General features: G+C 44.7%; 1 long non-coding RNA gene across 1 annotated transcript; it reads left to right on the forward strand.

Moving 5' to 3' along the window:
* The first annotated feature begins 218 nt into the window (after positions 1-218).
* On the forward strand, positions 219-11,565 carry LOC149347667 (uncharacterized). The gene is made up of 4 exons (XR_016292182.1): positions 219-443; positions 1,478-1,571; positions 2,115-2,190; positions 11,260-11,565. It is a non-coding gene; the product is annotated as an uncharacterized LOC149347667 (long non-coding RNA).

Genomic DNA, 11,565 nt, shown 5'->3' on the forward strand with positions numbered 1-11,565 from the left:
CTAGGACACCCCGGGATGGGATCACAGGATCGCAGCTTCTACAAACGACATGTCAGCAAAAGTATCTAAAAGCGCTTTGGTATTCGCATTTAATAAAGAAATAAAATGAAAAAATATAATTTGTTTTTGTTGCGAACACAATTCAAATATTAGTAATAAAAAAAGCGCATTTGTAGGTTTTTTCAACGAAGCAAAACTGCAGCCGTCATCACGTTTTGTGTTATTTGGGTTTTCGTAGCATTGTTTGAGTGCTCGTGCGGTGGACGTGTATGAAGAACACAAGTGTGTTTTGGAAACCAACGACGAGAATTACGCCCTGTCAACACTGGTGATTTTGAACGGGTAAAGCCCTGAAGAAAGGTAGCGCTACGACTTCTTGTCATCTGGAGAGGCAACGAAGAAGAATGTGCGGTTTTGCTAAGCCTTGATGAGCCGTCTGAACGGTGAGTCCCGTGTACGTTTCTTTACTTCTGATCTCTATTCGCACGCGTTATTAGTGTGCGCCTATATAGGGATGGCAGTGCAGGCAGTCTGCGTGCGGTTGCCTCAGCTATAATGCGTTAACGCCGATTCACACGACGGTCCGTTCGCCCGCGGCCCGCGCACTACGTATTCATGCGTCACCACATTGAGAGGCGCGCTGTCGGCCGCGGCAGCGGGCGAACGGAAAATCGTGTGAATCGGCCTTTACCAGAAAAGAACGGGCGTATAGGCCGCATGGCAACTGTTGCTCCATAGTCTCTATCTGCGTTTAGTACTCGGGTGCCGCGGTAAATAAAAATGCCACCAGTTATCACAACAGAGTTATGCGGTCGCTTGCTAGCGCTGCGAACAACAACAGACAAAGTTTACTACATTCCAATAGCATAGATTTGTGCTACGTAGGAGAGGATGATGAGCGTGCAGTGCCACGTTAGAGAGCGCTCTTGCTAGGCCAGCTGCGGACAGACAAGGGAACTGACAACGGTCGAGTTGCCTCGCGGCTGGTGCCCGTCGGATTGATTTGTGCTACTTAGAAGATGACGATGAGCGGCAGTGCCGCGCGACAGAGCACTCGCGCTAGGCCAGCTGCCAACAGACAGTGCTCAGTGTGTGTACTCGTGGGGTTAGTGGTTACGCCCTAATATTTGTCATACAATTTTTTCGGGGACAATGATCGCGTGTAAAAGGCTGGGGCATATCCCTTGCCTAGTCATTTGTAAATTTTTATCTGTGCTTCCCCATGGAACAGAATTTGACACAGTATTATGTCTAAGTTAGATCGTTCTTGCGTCTGCCCTGAGGTGTAGGTGTCGATGCTTCCTCGCCTTCAGATTTTGAGAACTGTTTGGGATGCAACTGCGCACTTATTTAGGATTTCAAGCTTTTTGCTATATCCCTCGTTTGTGCGGCCCGCTTTCAAGTCGTTCGCTATATCGGTGATGGTTTGTTATTGATTTTCACTTTCTCTTATTTATTCTTGGTTGACTGCCACCAGCTGTGCTGCCGGCGATTCTCCGCGCTCGGAACTATTCCCAGGCACGAGACCCTACCCACAGACCTCCCTGCACCACACTCACCAGTTTTCTTCGGTATTTTTTTCCCTTGCTCTTACTTGCATTGCCACTAGGCAGTTTTTATTTCTGTGCAGATTTGTTAAATGCAATACCAATTTTCGTTTCATGCTGTGATGTGAGATATCGTGCTTCTTGCTAATGAATGCATGCCTTTTCCATCCTCTCATCATTTGTGCAAAGCAGACGGGTCTACTGGTCGCTACGTTCAATTTAAAAATACCTTCGGTGCTGCTGCAAAGCACCCTAGTAGTAATAAAATCTTGTGCATGCTATATTCGAATAGTTACGCTCTTTTCATCATGCATAAAAATAGTGGTATTCCAGCCTGCTCATCTTTCTATGCGGGTGTGACAGTCATGTAAATCTACTGAAAAAATGTATATCGGTGCATCACATACAATCTGTTCATTTCTTTTGTCATGGGCCCTCTCATTGCTTTTTGTGTTCCTGTGTTACTACCTTATTCTAATTTATGAAGCAGTAGACAATTTCTTCTCTTGTCATTCATGACATTGTTACGGCCACTGACAACAGTTGCTCTGACATATTTATTTGCAGTTGCCAGCTGTCAGTATCTACTGGGCCATTCGTGCTTCCAGCTTTTGGCTGTGCTATCTCTCCTCAGCTGTTTGTGGTAGGTATTGTTTTCCAGTGATGCATACCTTACCTGCCTATTTAGAAAAATTTCGTAGACATAGGCTCACAGCCGGGTTTAGAAATGCATGCAGAGCTCTACGTGCACTGAGCAGCAGTACCTCCCTGTATAATCACATGAATCTGATCCTGAATTACATGAATGTAATTACATGATCTGTATGAAATAGTCGCTCATGAAGCTTTTGCCTGCTGCTGTTAACATAATGGAATTTACACTGCTTCAGGTGCAGAGACTATTTCACACATGTTGCCTCTTATGCCCTCTGAAAGGACGAACATATTCCTTTATCCCTTTAAAAAACATTGTGTTCTATCATGATGCTTTACCGGTATTTGTGGTGTATAGACCAAAATGTCACTCAGTATTGTAACATGAAGCGGGAACTCAGTTTGTCCAATGTTTTAGAGGTAACATGAAGCGGGAACTGGGTTTGTCCAATGTTTTAGGGGTCCTAAAACATTGGACCAACACAGTTCCCACTCGAGTTATTGATCACTTCGCTCTCGCCCTACCATAAGCTTGCCGTCCAGGTTGGACAAATTGATAGAGCGACTGCTCCTGTGAAGTGGTGGTTCTGAGTTCGAACACCGGACCAGGACGAATCTTTCTTTAACTACGAAGTTTCTGTGAAAGCTGTATAGCTTTCCTTTGTAGCCATTTGGCTGTGCTCGAGTGGATGTCAATGAGTAATTACTCCTTATTACAGATCTTTTGTCAACGCCAAACTGATTCAGTAGCAACAAATAGTAGAAGGGTAAAAGCATGCTGCTCCCAAAAATTCGTTAAGCATGTTATAAAATGTATGCTGTATTGTTTTAACTGCTGCAAAGAAATAACGGTGATGTTAGATGCCCAGCCCCTATTAGGTAAACATAGCTCGCAATTAACACAGTGGATGGAAAAGAAATATGGACTTCAACCCTCACGACGACCCTCACCCCAGTAAAACAAAAAGTGCCAGTGTTGCCATACTTGAGAGCTTTGCTCTTTAAAATTGCAGTAGACTGCTACTCAAAGTTGACAAAAAAATGCGTCTCGTTTTCTGCATGTGCATTCCACAGTGCTGGTGCCATTTTCACTGGCCATTGACATTCAGTCGCATGATGTGCACCCCGCTCCTCGAGTTGATTTTGTTTGTCTTGTGAACCTGCCGTCAAAATCAGTGCAGGATAATGCTTCCCCAGTCTGCAGTTAACCTTGTCCTTTGCCAGCTGCTGTCACCCTTTCTCCACAGAGAAGGGCGGTGGGAGTCCAAGCCAGGTGGAGTTGAAATATTTGACTAGTAGTGGACAGGGATCCTGCGGTTTGTTGAGTACACAGGCAAATTGGAGACTTATGGAAGAATTTTTTTACCAGCAAAAAAAGACGCATACACAAGACAGAACCGCACAGGACAAGGGCTGGTAAAAGCCGTAGTCCTCTGTGGTTCTCTCTTGTGTATGCGTGTTCCTTGGCGGGTAAAAAAATTCCTCCGTAAGTCTCCAATTTGCCGGTGTCCTCCACAGATTGGAGGATCCCTGTCTGTTACTAGTCAAATTTCATTACTCCACCTGGATTGGACTCCCACTGCCCTTCTCAAACTTTTGAAATCCTGTTGCCCTAGCAGATCATCAGCTGTCGGTTGTATTACTTTCGCTTCAGTGAAATTTGACATGTAGCGGACAGGGATCCTAGAATTTGTGGAGTACACAGGCAAACTGGAGACTTATAGAATTTTTTTACCAGCCAAGGAAGACGCATACACAAGATTCGTTGTCTGTGTTTCACAACTGAAAGTTCTAAATGCCTGCAAAAGTGTATCGTGCATTCGCACGTATTTTGAAAACTCAATTTCTGCAGCATTAGGTTTTCGGAATTGGAGCTGTAGCATTGCCGCCACAGAATCCCGCTCGTTAACAAAGCGCACACTTATTTGCTAGGTATATATTCGGTATACCGCAACCAGTACACGTCACTGTTTGGAAGGTTCTGTCATGAAATTTCTGATTGTGCAAGGTAGCTTTTCTTTTAAATTCAAGCGCTCTCTATTTGCTTTTTCCTGTGCATATTCATCGGTCGTTTCAATTCGGAAGCGTTGGTGCTGCAAGACGTGCATACGGAAGCTACGTTTGTGCACAAAGCTCCTGAATTTTTGAAAGCGCAGCTCTGACAGTTCTCGTTGTCATAAATAAGTACAAAGCAGCCTAATCTTTTTGGACACACCATTTCATGCTCTTAGCTGTTTCTGAGAAACAGGCTGCCTTTTTTTCTGTTTTTGGTGTGAAACATTCCTAACAACTTCTTTCTTTCTCGATGCACAGATAGCCTATGCATACACGGGCAGCTTGATTGCAATATTTAGGGCAATATTTATAACAGGTGCAGTGAGCCTTGGTGCATGTGGACAGAAATTAAGCTAGGGTGGGGTGGGGTATTTTCGCACAGGGTAATATTATGCGGAGGGTTTGGCGTATTGAAACCGAGTCTTTCTGAGCTCTTATTAGACGTCCCAGCACCAGGACAGTAGTTGAGGCTTTTCTTCTTTGTTGTCTATTCAATGGTTTCCATCACATAAAATAGCCTTAATTCTAGCTATCCCGTGGCCGTCTAACAGAACGATGCAGATATACTGAAGTGATCAGTGTTGCATAAAAGTAGTGAGAACATTGCAAATGCAAGGCAACTTCATTGGTTTGCAGTGCACTAACGTGGCAGTCAGAGAATTACACATTACATTTGCAAATCTAAATTGTGCATAATAGTATGGACTGGCACGTAATGTGCGAAGTAATCACAGTTATCTCGTTCATGCCAAATGCTAGTGTCAAACATTGTCAGTATTGCATATTTATAAAGAGCAGGCATGCTGCGCCTAACTTGTCGTTGGATAGATTTTATTACTATGAAAGCAAAAAGTTTACACATGGCTGTCGTGTTCTTGCGTGGGAAGTAGTATTACCTTAAATGAGTATAAACACCAAATTTTTGGGTATGTGTGTTCTTTGTAGTGACGTGCTGGGCATTCGTATACATAGAATTGTTGCATAGTATTCGTCTCCAATCGCTAAATAATTACAACCAGGACAGCAGCTTGGGCATGTTGGTTATTCATTCTTGATGGAACAGCGCAAAACATCGGGACAAGAGACAAGCGCTGACTTACAACTGGTTTTTATTTCGAAGAAACATTGCTTCTTATACCTTCTTCACCCTCTCAAAAAACACATGCGTCGCAACCATATCGTTCAAGCGTCCACAAAAAAGCATAAGACAAATAATCACAGATATTTATAATCACATTTTTAACATGTCAAATTCTTTCTTAGTCAAAGCAACAGACGGCGTGCTGACACAATCGTCGCGCAGACTCGCTATCGAAGCTGCCTCGATTATTTCCCGGACTAACTGGTCTTTGTGATTAGCCAAAGCTTTGCATTTTTGGAAAACCGGTGCACAACTAGTTGAAGGGCAATCTCTGCAATGGATTCCCAGGTTCCTGCAAGCTTGCTCGAAATTATTTTTGTGTTCTAGCAGCCTTTCATTCATGCACCTGCCAGTCTGCCCAATGTACTGTTTACCGCAAGTCACTGGCAACGAATAAGCAAGGCCTTCGGTGCACTCCACAAAGGGGGTTCGATGCTTTATCGTGCATCCCTGCTTCTTTTTGGTCGGATCGGAGTTGACTCGTCTGCACAGACTTTTGAGTTTATTAGGAGCAGTCATCACTACATTCACGCCAGCTTTTCGACCTATGCCTTTCAGGCGATGGGAAATATTGTGAAGATACGGAATTGCTACTACCGGCCTCCTTTCTTTCTGTTTCTGTGCATCATCTTGCTGCTCGGGCATAGCCTGCATCAGGTGCTTTTTCATCTGCTTGGCAACAGATACCAACAGGTGCGAGGGGTAACCCGAGTTGCCAAGCCGTTCCGCCTGGCGAAGAAAGCTCACATTCATTTTGTGAACACAGGATTTCCTCAAGGCATTCGTGAAGCACAAGTTCACAATAGCCCTCTTGGTCAGCTTAGAGTGAGCTGATTGGAAGGGCATTGGCGCTTTCTCCGCTCTGGGCTCACAGGCCCAGCAGGCGTGCCCTCTAGTGAACTCAAGTCTCAGGTCTAAAAACCTGAGTGACCCTTGAGCAGGAAGCTCGTGCGTGATAATAAGTGGCTGCAAAGCCTGCGCAAAGCAACCCACCTCCTCCATTACTGTTTCTAGCGTATTCGCCCTTTGGCCATCACAAAGAACTAGGTAGTCATCAACGTACCTAAATACCTTTTTAACACTAGTACCTGCAAGGGTTACGTTCAGGAACCTGTCTTTTCGCGCCAAGTACAAATCACTGAGTAGAGGCGCGATACATGAACCAATGCAAACACCGCGTTTCTGGAGATACACTTTTTCTTCCCAACAGACGTAAGTTGACCTGAGGTACACTGCTAATAGCTCCAGGAACCCTCTAATAGACATTCCGCAGGCGTTTTGAAATGCAACAGCACCATGCGTATCTATGCATTCTTCTACAGACACCATCAGCTCGTCATGCGGTATGGAATAATACAAATTTTTTACATCAACTGAGCATGCGGCAAAGGCACTGCTAGAATTGTCAGTTAAAAATCTAGCTATATCGTCCGAAGATTTCACCTGAAATGGGTCGTCAATTGTTAGTAGTTTTAATTTTGCTTGCAAGAAGACACCAAGAATCTTTTGCCACGTCCCTCCCTCAGAAATTATTACCCTCAAGGGCCAGTCTGGTTTGTGAGTTTTTACAGTGAGAAACGCGTCCAAGTTAGACTTCTTGCAAGTTTTTATGCCTCGAAGGAGGTAGTCAAGTTTAAGTTCTTTGCATAGCTTCATAGCAGTTACCTTTGCTTTCCTAACAGCTGATGTCTTGTGCTCGTCAAAAACAGAGCTGATGGTTTCTAACGCCTTAGTTTTGTACAAGTCCTTGGAAATCACAGCAAAGCCCCCCTCTTTGTCAGAGGTCAGCAACGCAAGGGAATTGTTTTTCAAGTACCTTACAGTACGTCCCACTGGGAGATTCCTCTCGCAGAGCTGGTAGCGGCCAACGACGTCGGCTCCGTCTGAAATACACCTTGCACTTTCCTTGCACCTTGCTGCGCGCTGACTACAATGAAAGGAGAAGAGGCATGACCGAACAAAGCCAAGAAAACAAGATCCACACGCTTGGTGTGGATGTTCTGCCACAACCGGTCCGCGAGGTGCTTAGCCTTGGGCCTAAGTTTGCCATCCAACCGAAGAAGACAACACCGGAGCTTCTTGCCATGGTGCGGCGCGTTGCCAAGGCAAGCCCTGAGTCGGAAAGTGCAAGGTGTATTTCAGACGGAGCCGACGTCGTTGGCCGCTACCAGCTCTGCGAGAGGAATCTCCCAGTGGGACGTACTGTAAGGTACTTGAAAGACAATTCCCTTGCGTTGCTGACCTCTGACAAAGAGGGGGGCTTTGCTGTGATTTCCAAGGACTTGTACAAAACTAAGGCGTTAGAAACCATCAGCTCTGTTTTTGACGAGCACAAGACATCAGCTGTTAGGAAAGCAAAGGTAACTGCTATGAAGCTATGCAAAGAACTTAAACTTGACTACCTCCTTCGAGGCATAAAAACTTGCAAGAAGTCTAACTTGGACGCGTTTTTCACTGTAAAAACTCACAAACCAGACTGGCCCTTGAGGGTAATAATTTCTGAGGGAGGGACGTGGCAAAAGATTCTTGGTGTCTTCTTGCAAGCAAAATTAAAACTACTAACAATTGACGACCCATTTCAGGTGAAATCTTCGGACGATATAGCTAGATTTTTAACTGACAATTCTAGCAGTGCCTTTGCCGCATGCTCAGTTGATGTAAAAGATTTGTATTATTCCATACCGCATGACGAGCTGATGGTCTCTGTAGAAGAATGCATAGATACGCATGGTGCTGTTGCATTTCAAAACGCCTGCGGAATGTCTATTAGAGGGTTCCTGGAGCTATTAGCAGTTTACCTCAGGTCAACTTACGTCTGTTGGGAGGAAAAAGTGTATCTCCAGAAACGCGGTGTTTGCATTGGTTCATGTATCGCGCCTCTACTCAGTGATTTGTACTTGGCGCGAAAAGACAGGTTCCTGAACGTAACCCTTGCAGGTACTAGTGTTAAAAAGGTATTTAGGTACATTGATGACTACCTAGTTCTTTGTGATGGCCAAAGGGCGAATACGCTAGAAGCAGTAATGGAGGAGGTGGGTCGCTTTGCGCAGGCTTTGCAGCCACTTATTATCACGCACGAGCTTCCTGCTCAAGGGTCACTCAGGTTTTTAGACCTGAGACTTGAGTTCACTAGAGGGCACGCCTGCTGGGCCTGTGAGCCCAGAGCAGAGAAAGCGCCAATGCCCTTCCAATCAGCTCACTCTAAGCTGACCAAGAGGGCTATTGTGAACTTGTGCTTCACGAATGCCTTGAGGAAATCCTGTGTTCACAAAATGAATGTGAGCTTTCTTCGCCAGGCGGAACGGCTTGGCAACTCGGGTTACCCCTCGCACCTGTTGGTATCTGTTGCCAAGCAGATGAAAAAGCACCTGATGCAGGCTAGGCCCGAGCAGCAAGATGATGCACAGAAACAGAAAGAAAGGAGGCCGGTAGTAGCAATTCCGTATCTTCACAATATTTCCCATCGCCTGAAAGGCATAGGTCGAAAAGCTGGCGTGAATGTAGTGATGACTGCTCATAATAAACTCAAAAGTCTGTGCAGACGAGTCAACTCCGATCCGACCAAAAAGAAGCAGGGATGCACGATAAAGCATCGAACCCCCTTTGTGGAGTGCACCGAAGGCCTTGTTTATTCGTTGCCAGTGACTTGCGGTAAACAGTACATTGGGCAGACTGGCAGGTGCATGAATGAAAGGCTGCTAGAACACAAAAATAATTTCGAGCAAGCTTGCAGGAACCTGGGAATCCATTGCAGAGATTGCCCTTCAACTAGTTGTGCACCGGTTTTCCAAAAATGCAAAGCTTTGGCTAATCACAAAGACCAGTTAGTCCGGGAAATAATCGAGGCAGCTTCGATAGCGAGTCTGCGCGACGATTGTGTCAGCACGCCGTCTGTTGCTTTGACTAAGAAAGAATTTGACATGTTAAAAATGTGATTATAAATATCTGTGATTATTTGTCTTATGCTTTTTTGTGGACGCTTGAACGATATGGTTGCGACGCATGTGTTTTTTGAGAGGGTGAAGAAGGTATAAGAAGCAATGTTTCTTCGAAATAAAAACCAGTTGTAAGTCAGCGCTTGTCTCTTGTCCCGATGTTTTGCGCTGTTCCATCAAGAATTACAACCAGATTTCTTTTCTTCCCTGTTTCAATAGCATAGCAATTGCTATGACATCAATGTTCAGTATAGGTTATGGAAGGCACAAAAAAGCTACTATATCGCTACTTCATCGTTTTAATTAGTTACAATGCTAAAGCCAGCCTGCCTTAAGAGTCGGAATCACAATGAATGACGAAGCCGCAATTATATTGCAGTTTTCCTCATGCCTCCCCTGGCTTATACTGGCCTTTGATGCCATTGCCATTGCTCAGTTTTTAAAAGTGAAGGAGGAGAGAGAAGATATTTAATTACAAATTATTTAGCAGTCATAGGCGAATACTGTGTGGTTATCCGTGCATGGTAATGCCTTATGCATCATTAAAAACAAAAAAAAAAAATGTGCAACTGAAATTTGCTCGGCTGCTGACCCAAAAGACGCGGGTTCGATCCCGGCCGCGGCGGCTGGAATTTCTTTGGAGGAGAAATTCTAGAGGCCCGTGTACTGTGCGATGTCAGTGCACGCTAAAGAACCCCAGGTGGTCGAAATTTCCGGAGACCTTCACTACGGCGTGCCTCATACCCTGGGTCGCTTTGGGACGTTAAACCCCATAAACCAACCCAAACCAAACTGAAATTTGTTGTCTGCCTCTTTGAGATGAAAAATTTTGAATTTTTCCTTCACTATTTTAGAGCATGAAATTCAGTTAATGGTATCTGAGAAACAGGAATTGCAACAGCCATTTCTCTTCAGCAAGAAAACTGTCATTGGTTTAAGTGTTTTCTCGATTCAAGGTTACCCTATATTTTAAACTGCACAATGTATTATGTGACAAGAACCGTCAAGCACAATAGGTGTGGTTTTAGAAATGACTGGAAGTGATAAGGGAATACATTTACTTAGAGCAGGTAGTGACCGCTGATCCGGATCGTGAAGAGTAATAACTAGAGGAATATGAATGGGGTGGAGTGCATATGGCAGGTTCTGTCAGATCATGAATGGCAGTTTTTCAATACCCCTCAAGAGAAAAGTATACAACAGCTGTATCCTACCGGTATTCACCTATGGGGCAGAAACGTGGAGGCTAACGAAGAGGGTTCAGCTTAAGTTAAGGACAACGCAACGAGCTATGGAAATAGAAATGATAGGCGTAACGTTAAGAGATCGGAAGCGGGCGGAGTGGGTGAGAGAACAAACGCGGATTGAAGACATCCTAGTCGAAATCAGGAGAAAGAAGGGTGCTTGGGCAGGGCATGTAAGACGAAGGCAAGATAATCGCTGGTCCTTAAGGGTAACGGAGTGGATTCCAAGAGAAGGCAGGCGTAGCAGGAAGCAGCAAAATGTTCCATGGGCGAAGGTTTGCAGGAACACGGTGGACATAGCTGGCGAAGGACAGGGTTAATTGGAGAACATGGGAGAGGCAGTGGGCGTAGTCAGGCTGATCATGATACTTGCAGAAGAGCTTGCTCATGTTAAAATTTTCATTTGGTAAATATGTGCTTGTTTTACATGCACACAGCTTTTGAAAGGACTAGCATAGTGATAATTGTATTGGGCTTCATAAAATTGTAGCTCTGAATGAAGGTTTGCAATGAAAGGTGTCTGCACTTGGTCACAATATAGGTACACACTAGTGGCGACATGACACACGATCAGTACATTCTAGTTGTATTCTTTCTTTTTTTTCATGGGGTTATATGCAGGATAGTATGAAAAGGGCATTGGAATTGACTCTTACTTGCATTATTTTCATTCATATTTGCAGGCACCCGGTGAAATGCACTCATAGCCAAAGCTCCTTCACTCAGCCGAGCAAGCTACGGCATCATCCAGCATCTTAGTTTCTTTTGAGCGCTTACAGCTCACTGCGGTGGATTTGGTAGATGGGTTTACTTTGCTTTTGGCAGTGTTCTTGGCATTTAATGTCAAGTACACCCCAAAAACAAAGCGGGCTTGTCTGCTGCTTGAGACACTAATGGGGCTTGATCCTAGCGAGCGCCTCCCGAGCGTGTTTTGGGCAGCCACAGCAATCACAGCAACGACTTGAGAAATAAAAGTTATCAGTGTTGTA

The sequence above is a fragment of the Amblyomma mixtum genome, chromosome 4 (genome assembly GCF_055824585.1).
Source record: "Amblyomma mixtum isolate Tamu chromosome 4, ASM5582458v1, whole genome shotgun sequence".
NCBI classification, from domain to species: domain Eukaryota; kingdom Metazoa; phylum Arthropoda; class Arachnida; order Ixodida; family Ixodidae; genus Amblyomma; species Amblyomma mixtum.